At 38.4% G+C, this 11,481-nt stretch overlaps 1 long non-coding RNA gene across 1 annotated transcript; it reads left to right on the top strand.

Annotated features, from left to right (window-relative positions):
* Window positions 1-8,352: 8,352 nt before the first annotated feature.
* Window positions 8,353-11,270, top strand: LOC131220799 (uncharacterized). Its single transcript, XR_009158830.1, has 2 exons — window positions 8,353-9,251; window positions 10,848-11,270. It is a non-coding gene; the product is annotated as an uncharacterized LOC131220799 (long non-coding RNA).
* Window positions 11,271-11,481: the final 211 nt, after the last annotated feature.

Genomic DNA, 11,481 nt, shown 5'->3' with positions numbered 1-11,481 from the left:
TTTATGATTACAAAGAGTCAGTTCTTTTAGGCAATCCTAACAATTCCATTCATGACTTGGAAAAAGGATAGCTGCATAACATAATGGTAAATTAGGGTTGGATTGGATGACCCACGCCGTGTGATTTTTATATGTAGCCCAAGAAATGTGTTATGTACTTAATGGACGGTTCAGATCATCACCTATCCAGACTGTCCATTAGGTTGAGGATGCCTTTGCGGCAGCCTTGGAAAATCATAATGGTCGAATGACCTGAGCTGTCTGGTCAGTCACCTGTAGAAATTGATGGACAAGATTGTTCATTAAAGATAGATCAAATCAAGGATGTTTAGGATCATTTGATTGTTGTAGTTTTTTGTTTTTTGTTTTTTGCAGTGATAAAAGAAGATTAGACTCTTTTTTTTTTCATCTAATCTCCCTAAGCCCATATTATCAATCAGAAGGCAGCATCTAATGACCATCCACTGCTGAGTTTGCTTCCCTGGTTACATAGGACGACTTGAAATTGATGGAATGAATCTTGGATTTAGCGGCCACCCACTAATGCGAAATTGCCTATGAAGGCCTCACATCAGAGTTCATGTAGTTTATTTCAATTTCAAGATTGGACAACCCAAATTCCAGCCACCTCAAGATCCTGTCACATAACGCTCTTGCTTCCGCTACATCATTGGTCACCACCCTCTAATGATTATTAGAGAGAATCCCATATGAAGGTGGGTTCCACTTTACCATGAAGACTTCTTTTTTCCACGATTTGCAAAGGGGACACTCAAAATCTGAAGGGAATGATTATTTAAGAGGGAGTTGTTGTTGATGTCTTAAATCTGTAAATTAACAATAGGGTTTGTCTATGCCATTGAAGTCCTATCATTTAAAAAAAAAAAAAAAAAATTTAATTCATATTTTGTTGTTAAAATGTTTTGGTGTTTCTACTCGACGTCATCAAAGGTTTTTAATGCCATCGATAGATTGTCAATTGCATCGAAGTCCCATTGATGATCCAATTAAGTGCACATAAAATTGCAAAAGTGCGGGATTTATTTCCTATTCGGATATGTGTGTGTGTGTGTGTGTGTAATAAGGATTTGGGAAGAAGCACAAGAGTTTTAGGCTTTCTAATTATTTCATAAGGATTTCAAGGGCACAAGTTGGGCTCGTAAAGTTGGTTCTATTTTTTTTTTTTTTTCAAAAAACTGCAGCATGGGCATTTCATTAAACCAAACGGAAAATCAGGTACAATTCATGGTACACCAGGTATAAGGCTAGTAAAGTTGATTCGAGGCTTGTTTGAATCAATGACAATATCTTTTGTAATTTCTGCTTTTATAGTATATATTCGTCGCTTTGTGGCATGGTTTTTGTCCGCAATGATTTTTTCATGTAAAATTTGAATTATTTGTGTTCAGACTTAGTTGTGCGATTGGAGGTACTTTGCTTGATTCGTCTCTGTGTGCTTCTGCAGTTCCCCAATAAAAGTGTTTTCGGGTCATCGCAATGTTACCACCGATGGACTCTAAAAAGAATATTAGACGAGATCTAATGGATGAACCAAATAGATGATGTGAAGTTTCCATGCACATGGGCCACTAAATCATTTCTCATAGTTTAAAATGGTTATGGACCATTAAACCGTGTAAAATAATGAAAGTAATTAAATGTGCAGGCATAAATGTGGTTACTGGGCTTTAATTCATTAGTAGAATCCGTGAGTTCAAAACTCACTATAAATAGTCACCACCAGTTGATCCGAATTGATTTAACAGAGTTGTGAATCAAGTGGCCAAGTTTTAAAGCTATGGACACTACCGGTAGCGTGCTACTTGGTTTGTATTAATTGAAATTGAAAAAAACAATCAGTAATGAATTCTATCAACGGCGCATCCGAATTCTACGGTCATGAAAAATCATGAATCCTCAAATATTTTCTAAAAGGGTATTGTAGAATGGCTGAAATAAATTGGTTTTAATTGTAGAAAAGCCTTCATTCCTAAATTTTTAGAACCTACTAGAAATTCGAATATTGAAGTACAATATCAATGATCTTGGAAAGAGATACCTGGAGTCTTTGGAGGCCACTATGCGGTATCCAATGCCTGAAAATCGACTAGATTTGGTGGGACGATTCCAACCTGATTCCAAAAATATACTATTAGCATCAAAGAGATCGATTCTCCACTAAGGAAAAAGAGAATAGAGGCCCTAAGATTCTTCAGTAAAATTCAATCCTTTTCAACATGAAAATGCTTTTATGGGTGTGATCAATTGCACCACATATCATGAAATTTCATAATTAATTAATCTAATTTGGTCCAAATTTTCAAGATATCTTATTAAATTTAGTGTAGTCAAATACAACCTATTATTTTTAAAGAAAAAAAGAAAGAAAGATATTTAAGTAGAAAAAAGAAGACCACCTCACTCAAAAGTAAAAGAGTGAAAGAGAGATTTTTACTCTTTTTGTTTTTTTTTTTTCTTAGCTTGTTAGTACACCCACGGTCAGTTCACACTTCACTGTTAGCCACCCCCACTAGGGAATCTATACCAAGACCTCAGTGTTGAAACTAAGTATCACCACTTGAGCTATGGATCAGGGTGTACCAACCAACCATGGTGTTTATTTGAGATCCAACCTGTTCATAAGTTAACCCCGACATGGGCAAGGGAAAAACACAAATATAAGCTTAATCAAACACTTATGTGGCTCAAGAAGTTTTTAATGGTAGGTGTTTAATCCCTACTATTTTCTGTGGTGGGGGTCCACTTGAGAGATTTTTACATTTATATTGTGTACGTGCTAACCTAGGCCCTTCATATGGAAGAGCTTATATTATTTTCTAATGCACTTAACACGTGTAGGCGCTAACTTAGCTAGGCCTCCTTGTTTTCCAATGCTAGCTCTCTTAACATCACAACTTTAGGACGTGTAGATACTAACCAAGGCTTTTTATATAGAAATGGGCTCCTTGTTTTCCAATGCTCTCTTAACATCACAACTTTAGGATGTGTAGATACTAACTAGGCTTTTAATATAGAAGAGGGCTCCTTGTTTTCCAATGCTCTTAACATCACAACTTTAGGTTGTGTAGGTACTGACCTAGGCCCTTTATATAAGGGAGGGCATATTGTTTTCTAATGCTCCTAATACCCTAGCTTTTAGAAGGATGTTCCTTTATTTTATTTAAATAAATTTTTTTTTTTAAAAAAAAAAACATGACTCCAAAAGCCAATCAAGGGTCTTTACCAGTCATTTTTTAGAAGGAAGTTCCTTGCTTTTATAGTTTGGCTCAACTAATGCATGCTTATTTACTAAATAACCTAATAATTTTTTATATATATAATTTATAACCCATGTATTTTAGGCAGGCTTATCCCATTTTCTACTTCTGGTATAAAATAGTAGAATTCTACTGCCAAAATTTTAAAATTGAAAGGAACGTCAGTTAAGTTCTTCATACCATACATTTGTTTTGCAAACTGTGGCCCACCTGATCAGTGCTTCAACATGATTCTTTGGCTAGGGCATCAATACACTGGTGCCTTTATGATATGGATTAGAATTGGGACCTTATGCCATGTTGGCACATGTGTGGTGTGTGGCACGTGCATGTGGGCTTGGCAATGCTCCAAAATAGGAGTGAAATTTGTGTGCACCCAGTACAGTGTGCACTGAGAGTAGGTCTACCCATGTCTCCCACCATCCTAAGAGGAAGGACAGGAATCCGAACAACACCTTTTCAAATTGGATTTCTTAAAATCCTACTAGAATTGATGTTTGATTCCCTTCCTATTGTCTTTGATCCGTGTGGGAGATGTGTACATTGTGCACTGCCATGATGTATGTATTATATTCTATCCTTTCATTCATTTCGACAGCTTGTTTTAGGGCATGAGCCCAAACATGATGCAAATCCAAAGCTCTTGTGTTGAAAACTCTCTAAGAAGTAGAAGTTTTTATCAGCTAATATTTGTTTCTCTTCATCTAGCTCTTAAGTCACCTTATGCATGCGTTGGATGGCACATCAACATCAAGATGGATGCTGCAATGTGGTCCACATGGGCACATCAACATCGAGATGGACGCTACGATGTGGTCCACATGAGCTTTTGATCTGCCTCATGTTTGGGCTCAAGTACTAAAATGAGCTGGCAAAAAGGTTGAACGGCATGGACAAAATATATATCACGGTGGACCTTAAAAAGCATATGTGTACAAAATCCTCAGCTACATGCAGTCCACATACATGCATGCAGATCTCTCATGTGCATATGCACATCTAGACTCACACAATCCATGAATAAGCATGTATATATAGAGCTGGGCAATGAGTCGAGTCGGACCGAGTTAGGGCTCAATCGGATTTTGAAATAGGCCTAACCCAAACTCGGTCGACTTGATAGTGAGTCCAACATGCTTGACTCGATTCGAAAGAGTTGAGTTAGCCGGATCGGGTCGTCCCATGCCTGCCTCTATGTATATCTACATGCATGCATTTACTTAGGTTTAGGTACTTCACAACATGCATTTGCCATTCTTAATATACCAATTTAATATTTTAATCTTAGATAAATATAAAAGAGAGAAATAATTTAGTGGAGCACCCAAACTTTCCTTGGAGATGGCACATGTGATGCATGAAAAGTAAATAAGAGATAAAGAGAGAAAAGGGAGAGAGCCAGAGAGCACTATGCTACGCACAGAGGAGAGAAGGGAACAATGTACAAACCATCTTTACCATTCCCCTTATTGTTTTGCAATTAATTTTTAAATCCGTTTATTTTAGTTTAGAATCTTAACATGAACCAATACAGTAAATATACAAAGTCTATCGATGTCATTGAGTCATTAAGGTAGGTTTTAAAAAGCTGTATTAACACAGTCTCTCTAATTATATGCTTTGTATATATATATATATATATATATATATTCTCAGAACAGGCGCATGTAAATAAAAAATAAAAATAAAATAGAAGCGAATGCAATTTACAACGTCCTTTTTATGTTAAAATGTCAATGTTCCCCTCCTACGCAGATATATTTATATGACGTATTTATGCAAGGGTAGTAATGTAATGAGATATTCTCTTTAAACATAATCATGGTGTTAGAGATAGGGTTGCTAGTCCCATCGGGACCTTGGACAGTGCAATTGATGTAACATTAGATCTACAATCCATTTTATGGGTTGCCTGAGGATAGTAACCATCCACTTAAGAGATTGTAAAATGGATGGTCATGATTGTTTATAGAAAATGTGGATTAGTAAACAATTTCATCCCTCTATTTGTTAGGGCTTGTCATGGATCACTTATGTTTGCAAAGAATTACTTTTAACGTCAATCCTAACCATCCCATCCATGAATTTGAAAATAGATGGCTAAAAATATGATATCTAAATAACAAATGGTTTAGATCAATTGATTGCTGTGATTTTTGCATTGTGGCACATGAAATCTGTCCCCAAGCTAATGGACAGTCTGGATCAGTTGATTGAATGGTCCAAGTGCCCCTATGCAACTAGGAGCGCTATAATTTGAATTGCTGCAGTAACTCTTTTAAGATTTTTATTTTATTTTATTTATTTTTTAAAGTTATATTTATGAGAAATGCTCCTCGGATCTCATAGTCTCCTAGTTGCTGTGATGTTTTCATGGTAGCCAGTGAATTATATGTTAGACATAGTCAACGGTATAGATCAATTTATTGGACTGTCTAAGTGTCCCAATGGAACTAGGAGCACTATAACTTACAGTGCTCTAATAGCACTGGATCATTTCTCATATTTATAAGGTTATTCTGTAATAATGATGGGATATGTGGGTACATTCACTGCTGAGAGAGGCCGGTGTATTGAATCATTTCCAAAAATGCCATCCGAATATCTCGATAATATCCACACAAACTCTCTTTTTATCGCCGAGATATCGGCTGCCCGGATATCTAGCCATGCTATGTAGGGCTCCCAATGAGCGGGTCAGGCCTAAAAATCAGAAATTTGATTAGAGACGGGCTGATGGCCCGGTCCAAAACAGTTCAAAAATCGGGCCAAAACTACCTAGGCCCGGCCTGCTGACATCCTTAATGCTATATCCTTTAATCCAACGAGATAAAATCTCCTTACATTGCTAAGTGGACAGCCACCTCGCACGTGGGAATAAGAAAGATGTGTGAAAGATGGGACCCACTAATCAGACGGCCTCCATTTTGAAGATTCAAATTTTAAAATATGGGCGGATCTGAGCCTGAAGTGGTCCATATATAAGCATAGAATTTGGACGGTTGGCAATTGATCTCGTCCCTCCATTTACGTTAAATTAGTGTCAGATAAAGACCGTACCAGATTTCCTTATGGACAAGATATCTACTGGATGATAACCGCCTGATGAGCGGCTGCGATATTGCACACGTGTCAATTTGCAAGTACTCCACGCATGGACGGGCCCAGGCCATTCGCTGGGTAGGCCAAATATCAAAGGACCAGCTCTCATCCTCTCATCTATCGAGAAATCCTAGCCATTAGATATGAAGACTTTTGTAGGTTGGATATGAACCATTACTTTCTATTTTGCGTCCACTCTTGAGTAACAATCTGGATTGTCGTGATCGACGGTTGTGATCGACCTGTGGTGTGGTTATGGGGCCACCCCGGAAAGATAGGATTGGCCTGATGGACGTTCAGGGTCCCGTATGTAGTGGGTGCACCATTTTTGGTGGGGAAGATTTCTACAGGATTGATATGAAAAACCTGGATAGAGCCATCTCCACCGTACATGGCCAAGAAATACGTGATTCCGGTCCCTCTGTCTAGTGGGATCCACCATGGATGGTCCATGAATCAAAGGCCACGATTAACCATCCAATCCTCTGGTTCTATATACGTATGGCTGAGATAATCAGATCCCTTTCAGTTTTAAGTATGACCATCAATCGACAGATAAATTAGATGGAAGGTGCAGATTCATCCTTCCCCTGCTGTATATACGGATGAGAGGGTCTCATAACACTGCAGCTCTATATCATCTAAAATCTCACGAGAAAGTTTAAATTTCGTTACAACTTTTCATAGAAAAAGATGAGCGGTAGAGATTGGGGGGGAAAAAGAGAGAGAAATGATAACTTACAACGTCGTATGTTAACTTAGCATACAACGTTTGTATTCTTAATTATCTATTACTTCAGTAGAAAATCCGAGCCATTAAAAGTGCACCGTACAATTTAAATTAAATGGAGAAAAAGACCAATCAATCCTTAGATCATGTGGAACCCACACATTCATTGATTCATAACATCGGATGTTCAATGATTTAAATACCTGTGGCTATTATATCCTCGTTTTTGTCGCAGTTGATTTTTATGATGGATCCCACCATTTACACGGCTACGATTTTATGCAGGAGTGACAGGTCATCATGAATTAGAAGAGCTGTATATAACTTTAAACATACACCGTTGTACAAATCATTTCTGTAAAAAATTAAGAAGGAAGGAAAGATAGAAAAGCCATGCATGGATGAATATAAAGAAGAAATTTTTTTTTTAAAAAAAGAAAAGTAAGAAAAGAAAAGAGAAAGAATTTTCTTTGAAATGAGATTGGTGGCTTTGGAAGGCTAAAAGAGAATCCGGAAGGAGCCAAACGCTCCAGACAAACCCGCTCTCAGAAAAGAAAAGCAGTCTCCTTTAGAGGGGAAAGAAAAGGAAGCTTTTTCAAACCTGCAAGCTTGGAAAATGGGTGGCCATCGATTCTCTTTCCACCCCCATCTCCTATATTTAGAGAAACCCTCCAAACAGTCCCAAGCCCCCATTTGGGAAGAAGATCCACGCCTTCCCCAACTCAGTAGCTAGGGCTTAGGGTTTTGATTTTTTGTAGAGAGAGGCTGTAATTTTATCTTTTTTATGTATCACTTAGGGTTTTGGTGTTTGTATAGATAGAGAGATGTAGAGAGAGAGAGAGAGGGTGTAATTTTATTTTATTTTTATGTATCACTTAGGGTTTTGGTGTTTGTATAGATAGATATGTAGAGAGAGAGAAGAGGGTGTAAATTTTTATAGGGTTTTGGTATTTGTATGGATAGAAAGAGAGAGAGAGAGAGAGAGAGAGAGAGAGAGAGAGAGAGAGAGAGAGAGAGAGAGAGAGAGAGAGAGAGAGAGAGAGAGAGAGAGGTTTAACACTCTTTTCATGTGTCACTGGGGGTCTTAGTGATTGGGGATATCTTAGGTTTTTTTTTTTTTTTTTTTAAATTATTTTTGTAGTGATATAAAAGCATAGTCCATTGCTTAAGGTCTATAACTCATCCACTATCATCTCATGGTGTGGCTTCTCTCTCTCTCTCTCTCTCTCTCTCTCTCTCTCTCTCTCTCTCTCTCTCTCTCTCTCTCTCTCTCTCTCTTCTGTCGGTGTCTTTCTGCAGGGAAAGTGATGAGGTTGTCTATGGAAGGGAAGGAGATGGAAGAAGGAGATGTTAAAGGTGAAATGGGTTGTGCCTGGCTCCCTGTATGCCACACGCATAGACCCATCTGTTTATTGATCGGCTACTGTGGGTGGCGTGCGAGGAGCCAAGCATACCCTCTCTCTCTCTCTCTCTCTCTCTCTCTCTCTCTCTCTCTCTCTCTCTCTCTCAGCACACAAAATAATCCATGCATACAAGCTCTCTCTTTCTCTCACATGCACACCAACACCCACAAAGGCACACCGTTGATTAGTATGTACAATCTCTTAGCCATCCATCAATCAATCAATTCCTAGGTTTCTTCACTAGTATGCATTTTTGTGGAGTAACAAAAACAGAAGGGAAGTGGCTCTACTTTCTTTCTTTCGATCTCATCTTTCCACCATTTTTTGGTCTTTCTGATTTACTGACAATAATGATTTTATAGTATACAGTCATGAATGTTTTGAGATGACAATAGGTTTTGATTCCTTTGTCAATATTACAACTCAAGATTCAACTATGAATCTATGTTTTTGGTCACTCTGTCATTCACACTCATACAAAAGAATCAGGTTTTATATTCAAGCAGTGACTTATAGAGACATGAAGGTACGTGCCAAATACAATTATCCCTCACCACACAATCATTTCTAGACTACAAATCACAAAACCCATATTGATTTGTAAAGACGTGTACAAAGGACTCACTCTCTCTCTCTCTCTCTCTCTCTCTCTCTCTCTCTCTCTCTCTCTCGTCACACAATCATATCTAGACCAAAAATCACAAAACCCATTGTGGTTTGTTAAAGATGTGTACAAAGGTCTCTGTGTGTGTGTGTGTGTGTGTGCGCGCGCGCGCGCGCGTGTCTGTAAGACAATTATCGTGTAGTAAACAGTTCATTGCAGTTGTCTCCTTTCCATCATACAATATTTATTTGAGAAAAATCTCTAACCGTTTTCATTTGTTCAAAGGCACCTAGAAAAAAAAAGGGGGACACTAGATTTTCCTTGTATCCAAGCATCCTCATTCTTCTTGGTTTGCAACGCGAGAATCGTATGAATTTGAGATATTATGGTAAATCTCTCTCTCTCTCTCTCTCTCTCTCTCTCTCTCTCTCTCTCTCTCTCTCTCTCCCAACACACACCCACCCCTTTCATTTATGTACTCTCTCCCAAACACACACCATTACTTGCTGTATACTCTCTCTCACACACACCATTAATTCTTGCACTCTCTCTCTCTCATAACATGATTATGTTTTTACATAGTAAAATCTTCGCCCTCTTGATTGATGCAAGGATATCTATGGTACACCATCGAATATGTCTTCTTCCTTTTCTTCTCTCATACACCAAACAACCATTACTTCACGTATACTCCCTTTCTCACAATAACAAACACACCACCATTACCCACCCTTATTCATGTATAATCTCTCTCTCTCTCTCTCTCTCTCTCTCTCTCAGACACTCATGTACTCTCTTTCTCTCTCTCTGTCTGTCTCTTACATCTACTGGCGGGGAACCAGGAGAATTGTTTCAGGTTTGCAGCTTTCCCCTTTTATTTTCATATTTTTCTCGGTCCATCAACCACCGCTTGCTCCCTCTCCTTGAATGGAATTTTCAGACAACCCCCTTATCCCACCCCACCTCCCTTTGCCTCTGTCACCACTTCGGATCCATTCCCACATGCTGAGATGGTCCTGTGATTTGAGCCGTCCATTTTCTCTTTACCACCACAGATAAGCTATTCAACGCTTATCAATCTCTAATATTGATCCAACCCATTGATGCTATTGATCATCCATTCAGATAAAAACTTCTTATTGTGGCTATATAGAACCTATTACAAAACATGGACTGTTTAGATCATTAGTAAACTCAGTTTCTGGGCCCCAGTGAGATGCGATGGATGCTAGTTTGTAAGTCGCAACGGATGCAGAACCAATTCCTGCACCGATTCTTTAAGTGCTCCTAAAAGCAACCCCTCAGACACCGCCCCTTACGTACCGCCCATCCTTCTTTTTATGGGATGGGATAGCTGCCACCACGTCCTTTTCCACCATGTTATTCCCAAAATACCCTCTCTTTCTCTCTTCGCTTGTGGTCAGATCATTTTTTTTTTCTTCCTCAACATCACACTCACATCAGGGCCCACCTCATGAACGGATTTGATCTTGCTCATTGGTACTAATTTTGGTTGTGTAGGGCCCTTGGAGTAGCATCTTGGGTACTTAAGAACCTGGGATCGTTTGAGAGCTAGATAGGCATGAATGGGGCGTCGGTGGGATTGGAAAGTTTTGAAAGGAATGTAGGTTAAATAGCAATTTTCTATATATATATATATATATATATAATATGCAAGTCATCAAACACAATTTGATGATTTCAATTAACAGATTTAACTCTGATTGCAGGTTGCCTTGTGAAATGCAATTGGTGATATGAAATACATGCTCCCCAAACGATGGTGCATTTTTCATGGATCCCCCGCTGTGATTGCTCCAGGGTTAGGTTCTGTCCGGGTCTTCGATCGTATCATATCCAGGCTAATTGGGTCTGGGTCTTTGCACTTCAGATCCTTTCAAGTTTGATTAGATTTGGTTAGTCATCCGGTCCTTCGGCACACATATGCCATTCTTTAATAGGCTCTCTAGCACGTTTTGGGCTCGGGCTCAGCAAACCTTATTTCATATTTATGAGTAGTGTATGTATTTATGTTTCTGTGTGCGTATTCTTTAGTATTGCTAGAATACATCCCAGTGTATTGGGATATGATCGATTTGGACTCTAGCCTTTGAATCTAAGGTTACTTATAAGGATTTAAATAGTTTACACTATGGGTCTCAGTTTGCACGTTAAATAAAAAGCTATTTAATTAGATTATTTTAACCATGGATGATTTGGCTCTTTTGATATTTATATGGATGGTCATCATTACCTTCACATGATCAAAGGGTTGAAATGAACAATCTGGAGGTCTTTTGAAAAAATAAAATATAATCCATGAGCCCTTAACTATTGACAGATTTGTGTCACTGAAATGAATCG

This window comes from Magnolia sinica, chromosome 12, assembly GCF_029962835.1.
Source record: "Magnolia sinica isolate HGM2019 chromosome 12, MsV1, whole genome shotgun sequence".
Taxonomy (NCBI): Eukaryota; Viridiplantae; Streptophyta; class Magnoliopsida; order Magnoliales; family Magnoliaceae; genus Magnolia; species Magnolia sinica.
Note: the sequence above shows the minus strand (reverse complement) of the source record. Positions and strands in the feature narration are given on the sequence as shown.